Raw genomic sequence first — 19,170 nt, 5'->3', positions numbered from 1 at the left:
CCTGCCTTGCAAGCAGGCAGTCGTGAGTTCAATCCCCGGTACTGAAAAAAAGGAAAAAGACCAAAAAAAAAAAAAAAATAGCATTGTATCACTCTCTGAGAGTGATTTGAGCCTGGAAGAAGGAATCTGCCTGTCAAACCCACAACTTCATTCTTTTAGGCATCCTTTTATTTATCTTTGTCTTTCTGTTTTTGTCTTTGTTTCTTTATTCTCTTCTCTCTGTCTCTCTTTTTGGCCAGCTCTCTTTATCTCCAACCCTTTGCAATGCCTCCCAGAAGGACTTTCTGTGACTTAGAAATATTTTACATTTGCACTGTCCAATGAGTAGCTACTAACTACGTGTGACTATTGAGACTAGTCACACACTAGTGTGACTAGTCCTATATCAGGAAGGGAATATTGGGTTAAATTAATTTAAGTTTGAGCAGCCATATAAGACTAGTGTCTCACACTGGTCAGTGTAGTTTTTGATAAATTATTTATTGCTGATCTTTCATATTATTCAGATACTGGTAATAGATCATGTCCTTTTGTGTAGCAGTCTCTTCTTTTATTAAAAAAACGTTTATCACCAAGAAAAATTTGTCCCAATTACAAAGTTTGGCTCAGATCTTTTACAAACTGTTCCCCTCAAGTTTAGAGAAAGAGAGCACTTCATGTTTTTTTTTTTTTTTTTTTTCTGAAGACAGAAAAAAAATGTTCCTTTTTGGTTGCCAATGCACCAAGTACTCTCTAGCTAGAGATGCAGTACATGGCAGTGTGACTGGAGGTTCAGAGTGGTCTCATTTTCAAGGCAGGAGAGCAGATATATTTGAAAATTTTATGAGCAGAGAGAGGTCAGCAAACTCTTTGGACATCTGCAGGAGTAAACAATGTTGGCACAATAGTCTTGTGCCAGAGGAGGCTGAGGAAAAGCAAAAGGAAGAGTGGAAAAAATGGTAGTGAGGAAGGAGAAGGAAGATGAGTAGGAAACGGATAAAGTCTGAATATCCATGTGAAGAATTTTACCAAAAGTGACCTTACTCACAGCTCTGCTTCTGCTTATGCACTCTGCTGAAGACAAGCTCCTTCGCCAGAAAACAGTGCTAGCTGCAAAGTGCTAGTATCTTAGGACTTGGAGTAGTTGTGAGGGTTGGGGATCAGTTAATTTTATGTAACTCTGAGAATATTTCAGTATACTTCAAATGAGATGAATGCCTTGGTAATGTAGACTGGCTACCATTTTATGTCCTTCGGCCCATACGTTTCCTCTTTTTGTTTTGAACGTGATAAATGTGACCTCAGCCTAGTGATCACCTTGGTTTTGATCAACATTTGTGCTGAATAGTGAAAGAGAACTATAAAATAATTTAAAACTAGGATATTAGGAAAATGAAATGCTTCTTAAGAAGCCTATAGTTTTGCTAAATCATAGACTTTTTTTTCCTGAGCCGTTTGCTTACAATCCTGGAATCATGTTCCTCATATCTGGGAAATCTATTTTACATTGACTTCTTGTATTTGCTACATTTTATATTGACTGACTTTGCTGTATTTTAAATGTATTTATGTCTAGACTTGTGGGGATTTTGCTACAGCCAATTTCTACATTATTAAGAGGGTTATTTTGAGTGGCCCCTGTGAATAAACCTAATTTTCCCCTCTGATTAGTGCTTAATTTGAAATTGTTTGTGTAGTGATGAAATCTTTCTTGAGTTTCACTTTCAGAGTCCAGATTCCATTCCCAGCGGTTGCTTTTGATTACATAAATGCTTTCAGGGAGATTATGTGGGCAAAATTGTATATTAGGTAGTTTTGGTGCTTTTGTAAGAAATTGTACTGCTTAGAAAGAAAGGCTGTGAGTTAAGTTTTCAGTCTTTAGGTACTTTTCAATTACAGGATCATTCTATCTTCAATGCAAAAAAATATACCTTGCACTTGTAACTCTTCATAATTTTGTTATCTAGGCTTTGATTGGAGCTGATGTTTCTGGATACACATATCAGGCTTATCATAATATAGTTTCCTATATTCCTCCTTTCCCCCCATTTTCAATTTTTGCATTAAACACTGGTGGAAGGTGACAGCAGGATATCTATACTATTTTCTGAATCTTAACATGTAATCAGAACACAGGACTTATGTCCTTATGAGTCAGTGTTTGCACTCTAAATCTTTATACATATGCTCTTCGACTCCTAGCCAGAGAATTTGTTACCTGTTCTCACAGGTTCACAGGTGCAGTCGAATTTTGCCTCATGGTGAATCATACTTCCAGCATTATCCATACCTGTTTGGGATTTGGGACTGGAGACAATGCTGGAAGAAGTTAATGTTTGGAGGGATGTTGGGATGTGATGATCATATTCTGCAAATGAGGACATAAATTTGGGTGCCAGAGAACACAGCATTGATTTTATCCCCCTCGGATGAATGTGTCAATGTCCTAATCTACAGAGCTCCAGAATATGATCTTTGGAAATTCAGTCTTCATAGAGGTAAAATGAGTTCAAATTATGATGAGGTGATTGGAGTCAGCCTTAATACGGCAACGTCCTTGTATAAAAAGGAGGAACTTGGACATCTGCAGAAGCTAGAGGGAGAATAGCACATGAGGACAAAGACATGGACCTCTGAGGTGGGAAGTCTAGAGCACAGCCTACCTCACAGCCCTTTGAGGGAAAGAAGTCACAAATGCCCTGATGTGAGGTTTTCAGCCTTGAGAACTTCAAGTTAGTGCATCTCTGTTTTTAAGCAACAAAGTTTGGCATGTGAATTATAGCAAACTAATATAAGAGGTCAGGCCTCAGTCCTTGTATCCTGAAACATGGGATGAACAAGTGACATCAAAGACATGTGGATCTAGTAGCCTCTCTGTTCTTTGTGTAGATATACACTTCTGATTGGCAGCCTATCTCTTCCTGTATTCGTCTTTTTTATATTCTTCAGTTTTTACAATATCTCACATTTTCTGCAAGTCTAAAATAAATTATCTTCATGCATTGAAGATAGAATGATCCTGTAATTGTATCAGACCCACAGATAACGTCTGCTGTTATCATCACACCAAAGAAGGGCAGAAAGTTATTTTTGCTACCATTAATAACATGTTAGCTAATACTCCTCAGCACGTGCTATGCTCCTGGTGATGTACTTAGAGACAGAATTATTGTCATTTCCCTCATTTTAGAAAGGAAGGAATTGATGAGGTAAGAGATAAAGTGTGGCAAAGCTGGCTGGGGAAATAAGCAGAATTTGTGAATTACAAGATCCCAGGGTAATACCTAGACCCTATATGCAGAGCTTCCCTCAAGCTCACATGATCTGTGGACTGAATAAGAGAAGACTAGCCATGAATGAAAGCTCTGTCTCATGAGTTTCAATAATAGTCCACATTTCATTTCTCAGACAGGGTGTGTACTTTTGCTTTTACACTGCTTTTTGCATTGTTCCTCCTAAATTTGCCCTGCAGAGATGATTTGTTGCATATTCACTTACTTTGCACTTTTCTTTTTTTTTAAAGAGAATAAAACTAAGCAAAATAAAACAGAATAAAGTCAATCAAAGTAAAACAGTATGATACAGGACTTCAAAATATGATAATAGGAAATCAACAATGCTTACCATAATGCCTATTATTGTCTTCAAAATAGCTGCCTATACCATCAGATATAGTAAAAGTCAAACAAAACACAAAAGAATAGAACCACTAAAAACAAAACAATGAGTGCAATAAAAGACTTCAAAACAAGATAATAGTAGATCTAAAATAGCTACCATAGTATATCTTCTTGTCTTTGAAATACTTGCCCATGCCATTGGATATCATAAAATCAAATGAGACAAAACAGAATAAAATCCAACCCAATGAAATAATGAAAATGATATCGCGCTTCAAAACAAGATAATGGAGAATTAACAATGGCCACCTCCTTCAGAAGGAGATCCCGCATAGATGCTACATGGTGTGCTGTTATCCTCCGAATCAATTATCAGACCACCCACTTCACACTGGCAAAGTCAGTGAAAACACTAAACACTACAAGCATTAAATTGTATTCTAGTTCAAGAGCCATGGTCGCAGCCATGTTTCTCCAAATCAGCTGGTGGCAGGGAGGTTGATGGGGGTGAGGTTAGCTCTTCTTATCTCCCAGTCTGCATGCTGGCAGGGGTTGGTTTCTAGTCCTTGCCTTAGCAGGCCACACATGGTGCTGTCTTACAAGGAGAGCTGGCTTCCTGTTGACTTCTTGTTCTCTTCCTCTTGCTTGCTGTTGTCTTGTTCTCTGCCTCCACAGTCTGTGAATGATGCTGACTCATGGGAAAAGACTGTCATCTGGTTCTCCCCAGAGCAGACGGTGCATGGCATCACTGCAAGGATCATTTCTACTCTGCAATTTTCAAATAAACTTTTGATACTGTTTTTGGCTTGCCTCATCCAGTTCCTCATTCATGCCAAGAAAGACCAGGAATGCTCTTAATTGGTGAGTTATTGCTAAAGGTTTTACCCATTAACATTGAGACAAAATGGTTGAACTTGGTCAAACTCACATGATCAGCTAGTACAAAGGTGAGAGTAATGATCACCTCTGTGGTCTTAATCACTTCTTTACTAAGATAATCAAACTCTAAGAACTTTAAAATAAGTATAAAGTAAGATATTAGTAGGGAGATCATAGTGATTATACTTTTATATATTGGAAGGCCTCTTTTAAGAAGTAGTTCGACTTACAGTGGTACCTCTGTTCATAAACACTTTTATTCAATTTTGATGAACTTGGTTTAAAAACAGATGCCTTTGTTAAAACTTTTTGTTTGCAAACAATGGATCAGTTGATGAACACCACTGCAACCATCTTTTTCAGAATCGGAGAATGAATTAAGTTCTTGAAACAAGGTGCCGCTGTACTTTAAGCACTTGTAGTGTTTCCCACAGAAGACTTTTCTGATAGTAAAGCCCCACAGATGTAGTCACTGTGTCAGTTCACATTTCAAGGCACAGAGTCCAAACACGGGTACTGCCTCAGTGCAAAGGAACATTCTTCTGAAATCAATTAAATTCATTGTACTTGATTATTACATTTATGCCAAGAAATAATTTAAAATGCCTGTTCACAGCAATTTGCTTTACAATTTCCAGAACCACCAAAATGACCTCCCGAGGATCTGGAATTTTAGAAAATAATTTTTCCCAGTCTTGTCAGAGGACAGTATGGTATTAAAACAGACAAAAACAAAAGCCCATTTAGATCTTAGTGATATGCATATTAAAACAAACAATTCATGAAGCTTTATCTACATGTAGAGACATAGTTTTGTTATAAATAATTAAAGGACTTTGGAGACTATAGAACTAAACTTCTATTGTAACTATCATGCCTGTGCCATGTTAACCTGTTATGGTTTGAGACCTGGTAGTCACCTTAACGCCAGCTGGATTACATCAGCATGCATTGAGAGAAGATGCTCCACCTGAGGAGGGTTGCCAAGATAAATAGGTGGAGAAGAAGAGAGGTGTTGAGAGGGCTGAGGCGTTAAGGAGGCATTGTGGGTTCTCCTATAAGTTGCTGTCTGAGCTGTTGGTTCTCCTGGAGAAGCTTTGGTCTTCACATCGAGCATTGCTTCCTGGCTCCGGAGGAGAAGACATGTGTTGCTTGGTCTCCAAGATGAACTCGTCACCCTGCTTCCTGGTATGTACCGATTGTGCTTGTCGTCGGAGGAGCTCGGGGCCTCCGTGTCGCTGAGGACAGCTGTGGTGCCTTTCAGAACAGTCCCGCTCTTTGTTGTGAGTGTGACTTCTCTGCAGTGTAGAACCCTCATCCCACTAGCACAGCTCCTTCATCCTGCTGGCATAGACTTTCTGGCTTCCACTGCTGACCCTTGGGACTTCCCGGCATGGATCCATAAAAGAGACTGGCCTAAGTCCTTTTTGTGGGCTCTGGACCTCCAGTTGGACTTGTGGGAGGCATTGTCCTGAGCTCTGGGTTTTTATCTGGACTCATGTGGGACATTGCTGTTGGGTTTAGGCTCTTGACTAAATAATCTACGTCTTTGGTGTTGCAGATAGATTTTCTGCATTCTCCTATGTTAACTTCCGGTGACCATTATAAAAATATAAACTCCATGTCCTGATCTGAATTGTTCTCTATGTACAACCCCTCACTACAACAGAACCTTAGCTAGTTACCTACCCTCTCTGAATTTTAGTAGCCTAATCTTTGTGATTGATTAGGTATCTTATTTCACCAATAGGTGCTAACATTGAATAAAATAGTTAGTATAAATGATCTGGTACATCACTGAAATTCATAATTTTCCCTCCTTTTTACCTTTCCCTTTCATTCTTCTCCCAGGTGTACTGAAAAATTCTCTGCCCTTATTTCAGCTTGCCAACAGTTGACATGAAGAATCTTGATAAAACTACATATGGTGATTAAATCTTAACTCAAAACTCTTCAGAGCCATATTCCCATTTGTGTTTTTGTTGGACAGGGAAAAGCAGAGACTATATGAGAAATGAGTTGTATAAAAATAGGATCTTGCATGTCAATAGGCTTATGTTTAAGAGTTCTCTGGGAAAACCATTTTTTCCTTCTTTCACTTGGACCCAAGGTAAGAACAGTAATTATCAGCATGGTCTCTGTTTGTATGAGTGTGAGCAAGTGAGTGTGTGTGTGTGTGTGTGTGTGTGTGTGTGTGTGTATAAAGTTTATCCTCTGTAGATATTTGCTTTCTTGGACCTTGGCTTTTTTTAAAAAAAATCTTTGGCCTTTAGTTTATTTTCTGACCTTTCTCCCTGGGTGGGCCCTAGACTACACATGATCTTTTTCATTCAGTGCGGTTCATTTCTAGGTCATCATCAACTGGCAGACAGCTGAAGACAAAAGTCTATTCAGTGCATTCATACCTTTCCAGATGCTTCCTTGGAGGTTTCTGGGGCTGACAGCAAATGCATTTTAAAATGTTTTATAAAGTAAGTTTCCTTACATTTTTAGATACCTTTTACTGGCTTCCATCATTTTGGGAATACAATTCCAGTCTCTCACTTTATTTCCAAATAGAATACCTAGGAAATCCATACCTTTATGTGCTTGGGTTGAAATAACAAAATACAAAAGACTGGTGGCTAAGTAAATGACAAAATTTATTTTTTCATAGTTTTGGAGGCTGGAAGTCTGAGATTAGAGTGTCAGACTGGCCTATTTCTGGTGAAGGTGTTTCCCTTGTGTAGTAAGTAGCTGCTTTCATGCTGTGTTCTCCAGTAACTTCTTTCTACATTTAGCTGAGAGAGAGAGAGAGAGAGAGACAGAGAGAGAGAGAGAGAGAGAGAGACAGAGAGACAGAGAGACAGAGAAGCTTTCCTGATATTCGTTCTTATAAGCTTAGCAATTTCATTATGAGATCGCCATCCTCATGAACTAACCTCAGTTACCTTTCAAAGCTGTTACCTGCAAATACTATAATATTGGAAATTAGGACTTCAACAAACAAATTTTTGGAGGAAAGACAAAAAAACCTCACTTCTTAACAGCCCAATTATATGCCTGACATAATGGTTTCAGGTTCTAAGCACAGGTATCACAATGACAAATATGATCTTACATTGTGCCACTTAGAATATGGCAGTTATCAAACTTAAAGAAGTTTTTCAAAAAATCAAATGAGATACCACATATAAATAGGGATCATAATGTCCACCACAAAGAAATTTAAGAAATGGTCCTTCTCTTTTCACTAATTTTTACTTGATCTGTGTGTACAGAGGATGTATGTAGTAATTGGTACGCGTCAACCAGCTCCAATGTCAGCCAAGAAATGTAGACAACAGTATCACTATGATCTCAGTTGCATTATCCCATTGAAAGACTTTATCATTTGTGTCATCAGAAGGAGACAGAGTGTGAAGGCAGTTAGAAATTCTTATTGAGGAAAAAGGCAAAAACTAACAAAACAATATCAGATATGACAATCAAGTATTTTCTCTTTTAAACTTACACTTGAGCAAGAGTTTGTAAGCCATTCAGATGGTGAACTACAGGAGACAGAAATTAACCTATTTGTACTAAGTTTGAGGAGCTAAAGTTTTTTGGGGAAGATGTTCAAAAGTTTCATTCCGATTAAGCTTATTAAGTATCCGATCCACATATCAGAGCCCCAAAATAGATTTCATTGGTTAAGGAAAAAGATCATGAAAAATATCTAAAGTCTATAATCATTTTTCTAGAATGGAGAAAATCCCACATAAAAAAATGAATCAACTTCATGAGAGAAGATGGATCAAAATGTACACAACATACAGTACGATTCTTTTCAGAAAGTGTTGAAGTGTGGACAACCATCTAATTTAATTTTAAAGAATGAATTTGAGCTTTCTGATTGTAATCTGATAACTGAAATGAGTTATCATGTGTCAGTGTTTGTAACATGGGCAGAATGTTAACCTAGACCATATAGAACCCATTTTTTCTCTCTGATGCTTTTTTCCCTTGCATAAAAATGAAACCAAAAAAAGAAAATTATTTTGTCTTGCAGAGAGTCATCAAATAAAAATCCTGGTGAGTCTGGTGGGACCTCTGAGAATTAAGAGATTTTAATATCCCTAAAATATTGCAAAAAAAAGTACTATTTTAAAATGTCTTTGTGACCTTTCTGGCTAAATTAGAAATGAAAAATAAGAGACAAGCACATTTTTTTTCTTATTCAAGAGAAGCGGAAAAGTCTCATTAAGAAACCCAGGAAACTAGGATCAAAGAAAGAACAGAAGAGGAGGAAGGTGGAAACATCAGATACAAAGATCGTGGATGCTAAAGCTTATTCTGTGAGCTCTTTGTGGAACAGGAGATTTCAGTTTGTATTACAGAATCTTTACCCAAATGTTGATCCTCTGTCTTCACTCTGTAAATTTAAACACTATGTATTTCCTTCAAAATTAGTAATCTTTAAGAAAGGAAAATAGAGAAGCTGACCCCTCTCACTCCCTTCAATAGATACTGAATCTATTCATGATTAAATTTGTGAATATGAAAATATACTAATTTAGTAATCAGCCACAGACAAAAGTCCTCCTGATAGGTGGCTCAGAGGGTTTATGTCTCTTGCCAGATTTCTGACCTCTAGGAAGGTTTTCATAACTCATGCTATTTTTGAAAGTCCCCAAGATTTCAGCAAATTGTTGTGTGTATAGATTCAATATATTATAAATATGGATATATGTCCTTTATAATATTGTATTTATTTATGTGCGTAAAATGAGGAAAGCAATCATGTTGATACATTGAGGTCTTACTGCAATATTTTAGGTGTTTCTTGAGTGCAAAGTAACTATTTTAGTTAAATTAATTACAAATAAATATTTCTAAAGGCAACAGCAAGACTAAGTAAACTTAGCATTTGTGACAGAATAGAATAGGAATATAACAAATTTGCTAAAGAAATGAAAATCAATTGCAAGTTGGTTTGGTCGGAGTCAAGAAACTTAACAAGGAAGCTAGTATATAGATACACACCTCCTATAACTGCTACTGATTTTCCACGTAAATCTCCCCTGGTATGTGGATGGACATGTTGATAACAGGGAACAACCCCACTCTTAAGTTTTCTAGGAAAACCAGTACTAATAAAACTCCTGGAAATAGAAATTAACACTGTCATCTGCATGTTGATCATACAACGAAATGTATAAAACATGTTTCTTCAACAACCATTCTACAATGTATTCTTTCATTGCAAAACACTGCAGAACAGATTGAGAGAGAAAATAGAAAGAGAAAAGTACAGATCATAGGAAACCAGTGTGTTGAAAGTGACTCAGAATCATTCGTGTTCTATTTTTAAAATTAAGTATCTTTCATAAGATCATTTATGTTCGAGTTTGCTTTGTTGTATTAATACCTCTGAGATGAATTATTTGGGTCTGTATTTCTGATATTTTTCTGTCATATGTTGCTTGCAGTGCAAAAAGAGGTGGCACATATACTTTACTATTCCAAGAGGAAAACAGATGTTACAATTGGTGTGGCTGTGGTACGATTAAATACATTGTAACTTTTTAAAAAATCAAAAATGTATATAAATATGCTTTAGAGTATCCTTTTTAAAGATGAAGTGTCAAATCAATGAGACTCGGTAGAAATAGGAGAAGCAGAAAACAAAAATAACCACACATTTTCTTAGAAAAAAATGGTTTTCATTTTTGTCTTTAAATCTTCCTGTGATATAAATGAGGGTGCCGTACATGAAAATATTCTGTTATATGTTTGGGAGTTGTTTATGATGGATGACTTGAAGGTTTGGATGTTTTATGCCAGAGGAATAAATAGACCTGTTGCTAAAACTGTCTAAATTTCATAAAGAAAATTGATATGGAAAAAGAAACAACAGTGAATTTCTTCAATGGTTCAATAGTTTCACATTCTTTTCTACTTGAGCTTAATTTTTTTTTTCTTTTTGTGGTATGTGAGGCAGAACCAGGAGCCATTTTGTAAAATATTTATGTTGCAATGAAGAAAATACTCAGTGTAGTAGCTTTTACTTTTCAATCCTACAAAGAAATCCAAGGAAATCTTCATTTGGTTTCCACTCTGAAGATATAATTATGGTCTCAAGGCCAGTCTTTGTACTCCTGAATATCTTACTGTGTAGTACAAGATGTAAAATGGCTAGGATAGTTGCCATCATTCTGGACTGGAAGGTAGAAAAATGCATCTCATAATGATTCTCCAATTAGTAAATATTAGGGGGGGAAATCACTTAATTTTCTATCTCACTTTACTTTGAAAATGGGAAATTTGTTGTAGATGATTTCCAGAAAAATTCCTAGCTCTAACCAGAAGTCTGTATGAATCTGAAGGAAAAGAAAACAAACAATGTTTGTATTTGTGTCAGTCCGTCATGATGTATTTGCTACTAAGTGGAGAACAGAATTCTCAGAGATTTTTCTCTTTAATTTGCTTCTTCAAATATTTTAATATCTACATTCATTTTTAAATATTAAATTTATATGATCATTGTGTTTAGGCTACTACTATCTACTCTATCAAAAATGTCAGCTTCCATGTGGGAAAAAAGCTGTGTATTTTTAAAAAAATTATTTAGTGAATTAAGTGAAACACTGTCTCAAAATAAAATATTTTTTTTAAGGGCCTAGAATGTGAATGTTCTGAGTTCAACCCTAGTGCAGCAAAAAAAGATTTTTCATTCAACCTTTCAATCTTTAAAAGAAGTGCATGAGCTAGTCACACAGATACTTGTGGGAGCACATTGCACACAAAGATAACTGTAAGTTTAGACACAAAGACATGCATGCTTTGTTGATTTAAGGAGCAGGAGCAAGACAAGTCTGCAATGGACAGCTTGTAGGAGACAAAATAGAGAAAGACAAAAGCTGCTTATGAAAATGTTTCTAGGCTATGATAAGAATTTTGGTTTTTGCTCTAAGCTGTTAGAGGACCAGACTAGATCTGACTTGCGTTTAAATGGAAGAATGTTGGCTGCTGTGTTGAGAATCGTCTCAGGAGCAAGGATGGAAGTGTAGAGACCTGTTAAAAGAACTGCACTAAGACTTACTGAAAAGACAGTGAGGTGGCTTAGAACTGCAGCGATGAAGACAGCAAGAAATAACCTGATTCAGGGTATATGTTAGAGGTCAATTCTTCAAGAAAAGCAGAAAAAGGATCTGAACTTTTTCTAAAATGGGAAATATCTCAAAGAAGCTTTGGGCTGAAGCTTGTGGAGTAAATTATGACATGGAGGCGTGGAACATAGTCATTTGGGGGCACAGGCAGATTTTCACTAACGTACATTAATAATATTTCCTTTTAGTGTGCCTCCATCAGTCAATTTCGTTCTTTCACAACTCACAATACATTTATTATGTCAGCTGGAGTCTGTGTTAGTCACTTTCTTACTGCTGGAACAAAATAACCAACACCTACAATCTAAGGAAAGAGAGGTCAGTGCTTTTGTGTTTCAGTCCTTGGTTACAGGTTCAAAAGCAGGAAGCAATCTGGATGATGGGTCTGATGGAGAAAAGGAGCTCACCCTATGGTATCCGTGAAACATAGAACAAAGTCAAGGAGCAGAGGATGGATATATATACACCATTCTGATCATACCTCTGGGCATCCACATCCAACCCACCTACCAATAGCAGGTCAGCTGGGTCACCTCCATAATCCAATCAACTTTCAAAAGCCTCACTTCTGAATACAAGAGGTTGTGGCGAAACATTCTAGATCTAAACCAAAACTTTTTACCCTTGGTCTCCCAAAGACTCATGTCCATCTCTTTATAAAAATTACATTTCATCCATTTCTTAAGAGTCAAAATTGTTTTTTAACAGTTTTGACTTTGCAGTAATGTGCAGGTCCAAAGTCATCTCCGAGATCTAAGTCAAACTCTTAGCTGTGAGCCCAAATCAAAATCAAAATGAAAGTTAAACTCTGCCAACACAGAATGGCACAGGGTAAACATATTCCAAAAGGGAGGAGTAGGAGGACAAAAAGGAATGGAATGATAACAAAACTAAAACCAAACCAAGCAGGAAAAACACTATATCTTGTACTTCTGTGTCCACCATACAGGGGAAGGTATGGTGAGATGTGATCTCTAAAGGGCTTCGGGGGCCCATCAGGTAAAGCTTCGCTGGTTGCAGTCCACAGCCAGCCTGTCTCTGAGGATGGATTTACTCACTTTCTACAGTGTTTCTCAGCAGATGCTTCACATTCCTGGTTTTCCCAAATTACTGAGATCTGAACTGTGACCTCAGCCTCACTCTCACAGCTTTATACACTCACCGATTTCTAAGAAGCATGTCAACTAGCCTTCCATGCCTTCCTTGACATTGTGTTTGAATCTTCCACGACCCCAAAATTAACTACATCTGCATGCCTGCAAAACCAGCAACTTGTGGATGATGCCACATTCTGCCACCAACTAAAGCAGTAACTAGCCCCTTTTGGTCCATGGATGCAGCAGCCTCTTGGTACCTGGATGGGTGAGCATTGTTAAATGAAATCCTGTAACTCAATTCCTAGGCCAGTGAAGATGAACTTTTTAAGGACCAAGTGCTCAAACTACTTGTAGTGTTATTGCCTGGCTCCATTACTCCTTTTCAAGCATACTTATGCCCCTTATGTGTACTGTTATTCAATGCTCAACGCCTGGTCCAGTGCATTTAAACCATGGCTCATATGCCAACAGAGAAGCCTCTGTGTGCCCATTGTGACATATATGCCATAGTTTTTATCCAGGAAGGCATCTACTAGCTCTCTTCTCAAATGAAAGCATTATAATTTTGCATCCTCCTATAATTTTGCATGTGAAGTATAGGGTCTTGCTGATTCCTGAAATGCCCTCCAGGAAGTACTTGGCTTCTTTTTAATAACAATCTTTCCAACACCTATGCTTTCCCTTCCCCAAACTTCAGATGCACTTACATCCTACGAAAAGTCCAAAATTTAAAATCATTTAACTCTACTGTCTGTTGTTAATATCACTCCAGATATTGCTAAAAGCATAAGTAATAGTCATTCTAAAACCCAAATTACTTGAAATTTCCTCTGCCAGTTTAATTTCTGCCAGTGCCCTTAATTTCAGACTTATGCAAAGCATTAGAACATGGACAAAATAAACAAATTTTCTGCCAGAGTGTGACTGACATGGTCTTAAGTCCATCTGCCAATGCAGTATTTGTTTTTGCCCAAAGCCTTCTGAGCCTGGCCTTTACTATGCACATTTCTAATAATATTCTGGTCTTTGAGGCTCTTATAAGAATCCCAGAAAGTGCAGTTTACTGTATTTTAGGGCTTCTCCAGGAATCATTTCCAAGACTTTCCAAACGCCTGCAAACCAGACTTCCAAACTGTATGATCACATGTATTATAATTATGGCAACCAGCTGTAAGCAAAATCTGTCTTAGCCATTTTCTCATTGGTGAGGCACAAAATCCAACACCAACAATTTAAAGAACAGGTTTATTGTGACTGGTAGTTTTCTTTTTTTTTCTTTTTTTTTTTTTTTTTCCACCGGGGATCAAACTCATGACCTTGCACTTGCCAGGCAAGCACTTAGTGGCTGGTAGTTTTTAGAAGTTTTGATCCCTGATTGGCAAGCTAAATGACAGGGGGAGAAAGGTAGAAGCATCTGGCAGGAGAAAGCTGCTCAAACCATGGTAATGAGGAAGCAAAGGACAAATCAAGGGGGTGAAGAGGGAAACATACCCTTTTGGGTCACATCCAAAGAAATCCATCTTCATCTAGGGCCCACCTTGTAACAGCAAGCCAGATATAGTGCCTTCATCATCAAGTCAGCAGTCTAGCTGTAAATCACAACAGAATCCATAAAAGCATAAATAAATATGGAAAATGGAAAGAAGTGAAATTATAAATATGGGCCTAAATTATAGTGTTACCATGTAGTAATTCCTGTGATGCAAGGAAGGAAAGATGACTGGAGGAAAGAGAAAACACTACCTCCTTTCTGAAATTCAGAAGGAATCTTACTTGACCTTTAGTCTTACTACTTTTCCGTTTAGTGGCTCTAAAAAGTACCACCCTTGAAGAGTGATGGTAGTTGGGCGTCATGACACAACTTCTGTGATACAAGCACTGGGGAGTTGAGACAGGAGGATCTCAAGTGCGATGTCAGTGGCCTGGAAGTGAATTGAGGTTTAGTCTGGGCTCATAAAAAGATTTTATATCAAAAGAACCAGGATGTTTTAAATTTACCTTTCTCCTAATATAAACTGTTATAATGCTCTTGATGTACAGATGCAATTGCTATTATTTTCTTCATCATTATAAAGAAATATGGTAACAGAGCAAATAGCAAGGAGCCAAAGCTATTAGGCTATTGTGTTAGCAAGCCTGTATGAAAAATACTTTTGGTAGTATTTATACCTTATACCTATAGATACTTACATGCTCAGAAGAACAACTAATGGCCATTAATGAAACAATGCGTATATTGATGAAGGGTCAGAGCAAATGTTACTATATTGACACAGATTTAGTTCTATAGTAATCAAGATTATCGTGAAATGGACAGCATATGGTAATGGAGTAACAAAACTGCATATGGTTTAGTATCTTTTGCAGAAAAATACTGTATTAATTGTGAAGTAATGCATATTTTTGAACTACATTAAAATCACATTTTATTATGCAAATATAGGAACCCTCTAAAATTAAAGTAGCTCAATTACATCATTAGATGTCAGAAAGGCATTTGAAAGGCTAGGATGGAAATAATTCTTTTGAATGCCACATAAATTTCCTTTGCAGCTAATCTCTGAAAAGAGGCAAAAAAAATTCTCTCTACTCAGGCATAGAATAGAAGTATTATCAATGGAAAGGTCAGCACATAATGATGCAATAGAGAAAAGGCCTAAAGTGCCATATTGATGAAATGAGACGGGGAAAAGTTACATAGAAATATTAACCAATCAATCCTTAATTTAGACCTTTAGGTAGCATACTAAAATCTTCTTCACTATTTAATATCAAGGAAATGATAACCAATAAATTATTTCTGTGGGGAAAAAACTCAAGAATTATATGTTTAGATTCAACTTTCTCTTTCTTTTCAGTTGTCTGTACTGCAGGTGATATCTGACAAACTTAACTTAGTGTCAGATAGCTAGCTTGTACTCAATATAATTTATCAACATTATTTTAGAAAATTAGGAGTGGATTTTATAAACTTCCCAAATGAAAATCAGGCATTCATTAAAATTCATGTTTGGAAAATTAAAAGGAAATGTTTATACTAAAATGATAATTAAAATTGCAGAATTTTGAATCTTATTTAGAGTATAAATCACATTTTGGAAAGATAAATGTATGTGAGCACATATAAAGGCCAGAAGAAAATATATTCAGAAAATATTGGCTACTTTTGGATGATAAGATGCATCTGGAAACTGTCTTTATCTGCTTTACTGATTTTCACCAGTGTGGTGATATTTAAAAATGCGCAGTGACATAGCTGGTGTTAGCAATAAGCTTTTTTCTCTTCTTGACCTCATTCTCACTATCTAATTTACCTGTTTTCCTCTTTCACTTGCTCTACCAACTTATATGTGTGTCATAAAGGCCACCAGGAACTGGGAGAAAAAGCCTAAAGATGCAGAAAATATTGTTATCATCGTATTAAAATCATGACTTTAGGAAGATATTTGAAAGGATAATATATTAGACTTATTAAACATTGTATTTACATAAAGTTTTTATGGAACACATAGCATATGTACAGAAGAAGAAAATAAAATCACACTGATTTACTAGTTCACTAACTTATTTATTCAATAAAAATTCACTAGCAGCATATAAATGATCTGTAGGAGTGAGCCACCTCTGAATAAGATACAGCATCTGCCTTCAAGAACTCTTGGGTGAGCTTTGGAAATAAACACAAAAATAAGAAGACTATGGTAAGTTGCTAATAAATGTATATAGTATACATTTGTACCAATGCATAAAGTCACACAAAGAGCTGAAGGGTGTCATAAGTTTGAGCCAATTGCTAGGAGTTCACCAGATTGTTGATCAAAGGATATTGTTGGGCACAAAGTCTAACCTGTGAATACCTCCAGAACTGTCTAAGGAGGGAGAGCTCCTAAAAGCTTTAGAGCTCGACTGGTAGATTTGGTCAAGAGAGATTTTACCACAATTAAATGGTAAAAGAAAATAGGAAGTAGATGAAAGTTTACATGACACATTGTGTCATAGAATAATGAAATATCAACACGTACTACCAAATAGCAAGCTCAGATAACTTACTGAATGGAAGAATCAGGACAAAAAGTATAAAATACAATTTCATTTACATTCATTTCTACAAAATGCAAATTAATCTACAATGACAGAAAGTCGATTCTCGATTGCCCAAGAATGAAAGAATGAAAGTATGGGAGATGTGAAAAAGCAAAATTACAGACACAATGTGATATTCAGGTGATTAATATCAGTCATTCTGCTGTTTTATAGGTGCGCATATCTGCCAAATTTATAAAATCGTGCATATTTTTAAGCATATTCAGTTTATCATCCACTAATAAAACAACTGAATCTAATCCACATAAACAAATTACTTGAAGTTTTACAGATTGGGGGTACAAACCATTCCTTTTTGGGCTAGCGACAGTAAATGATACATTGATTAAAAACAAAAACAAAGGTAGAACCCATATATGTGTGTCCAGTGTACACAAGAGGCTCCTGGTCTCCTCTCTCTGATCCTTCTCCATGATGAGAATTATTCTTCAGAACAGGGCCTTTCAGGTCCCTGATTCTCCACTGCAAATCTAGGAGTTCTTGGAAAGAATCACCACCATCTACGTGCTCCATGGATCACACACAAAATCAATACTGTAGGAGTACCTGTCTAGTACTCCCTCCCAATCTTCCTAGGAATAGAGTTCAGATCTCTTTGACAGAAGCAGTGGAAAAGTCATTTAATAGTCTGTCTCTGTTCTCCTAACTAAAAACCTTAAGGAGACCTGTTAATAAAACTAACACTCCTGCACAGGCCTTCCATAACATGATGATCTGGGTAACGCTGAGACGATTATATAGTGATGGGTCATGAAGGAAGCCGATTTCTACATCATTGGGAAGGTGGAAAAGCTAGATTTCTGTCCCACAAACCAGCCATGCTAGAATACCCTAAGTTTCTTCTATGTTTTCATGTACATTCTCTGATTCTCATCTATCTCAAAAACAAAATGTCCTTTTGCCTTTTAAATTAGCCAAATAGTCCTACTCCTCAAGGCCTTAAAAACCTTTGTTTCTTCTCTTTGATGGAATGTGTATTGGCTAACACAAATGATGCCCTCCCACACACACATCATACACGTGGACATATAACCTCCAGAATGATAAATCAATTCTGAGTTAATTAACAAAAAGTCAGAGATATAAAGGTGCCAGTGAAAAGGACCCAGACAACATGAATAGCTTCTTTTCCTACTAAGGACACTCAGAAGCCAGGATACTATTTACACAGTATGTATTCCATCCAACCTAATAGAGAAAGTTGATACTTTTAAATTACTATTCTTTTGTACATGATTTTATATGATTGCTTAGGAAGAAATTAAACAGTGCTTTAATATATATATTTAAGGAAGTATAAACATTGGGCTTTCAAACTAGACTAAATGTCAGGTCAGGATATGTGGTCTTCTTTAGTTCCTTTTCTTCATCTAGTGAGATATTTCTTCTTTAGTGAAGATGCTATACTTGAAACATACACAAAAATGGTCACATACAACAGGCCTTCCAAATAGACACTATACTATTGCTTCTTTTCCTCAATTCCTCAATTCCTATTTGTCTCAGGAACTTATATTCATCAGTCTTTGGTACCCCTTCTGTGTTTTCTCTCTCCTTTCTCCCTCCTTTTCTCTGTCATTCTCTATATATACAAATATGTATATATAATTTTGACATTTTATACAGGGGTGACTTTAGGATGTGTATGTGGAAATGGAGAAGAAAGGAAAGGAATCTGAGAGCAGTAGATTCCATCTCTGTATTTATTAAATCATGTCTCAATTTGTCAATATTCAGTTTGTATTTTTAATGAACCAGTCTTGCCATTTAAATACTTTATTATTAACTCTACTAAGTATCCATATTTCCAAATGTGTGATTTTGGAATTAGTTTGGATTTTATTTATAATGATGCCATTTGAGTGATACCTGGAGTGAATATCATACAGATCAATTATCTATTCATAAAGTGCTGTGTACATTTGCTCCTATATTGCCACAAAATACAATTTTAGCAGTATTAGTCATTGTTGAAACTTACAGTACTGGCTACTGTAATATATAGAGATATATATTATACATTCAAAAGACTCAACAAAGACACAACAAATATGGCTAAATAGAGTTGACATGTTGATAACCGTTTAAGAGGAAGGCCATTTGGATTGAATTCTGGTTCTATTGCTTAAAAGCAATGATGTCACTATGCAACCTCTCTATCATTCCAATTTTATTCACCTGTAAATAACTTCCACTTCAGTACTTTCAATCAGTCTTACATGAGGATTAAACAATGTGTGGCCCTTGGCAAAATTATGAAAGTGTGGATTGCTGTTATAATAACTATTGCTTTATTATATGGTGATTCAATGAACAAATAAAATCAAATGAAAATCAAGACATCATCAGTAAAGAGAGAAA

At 36.4% G+C, this 19,170-nt stretch overlaps 1 long non-coding RNA gene across 2 annotated transcripts; it reads left to right on the top strand.

Moving 5' to 3' along the window:
- Nucleotides 1-5,513: 5,513 nt before the first annotated feature.
- Nucleotides 5,514-11,091, top strand: LOC134470894 (uncharacterized). Of its 2 annotated transcripts, none has more exons than XR_010040111.1 (4): nt 5,514-5,666; nt 6,330-6,588; nt 6,829-6,949; nt 8,509-11,091. It is a non-coding gene; the product is annotated as an uncharacterized LOC134470894 (long non-coding RNA). The 2 variants fall into 2 exon arrangements; XR_010040103.1 differs by lacking the exon at nt 8,509-11,091 and adding an exon at nt 8,201-8,455.
- Nucleotides 11,092-19,170: the final 8,079 nt, after the last annotated feature.

Source organism: Cavia porcellus, unplaced genomic scaffold (genome assembly GCF_034190915.1).
Source record: "Cavia porcellus strain 051 isolate PalLab524CR breed Dunkin Hartley unplaced genomic scaffold, mCavPor4.1 scaffold_1, whole genome shotgun sequence".
NCBI lineage: Eukaryota > Metazoa > Chordata > Mammalia > Rodentia > Caviidae > Cavia > Cavia porcellus.
The sequence above is the reverse complement of the archived record's forward strand: the minus strand, read 5'-3'. Positions and strand labels throughout refer to the sequence as shown.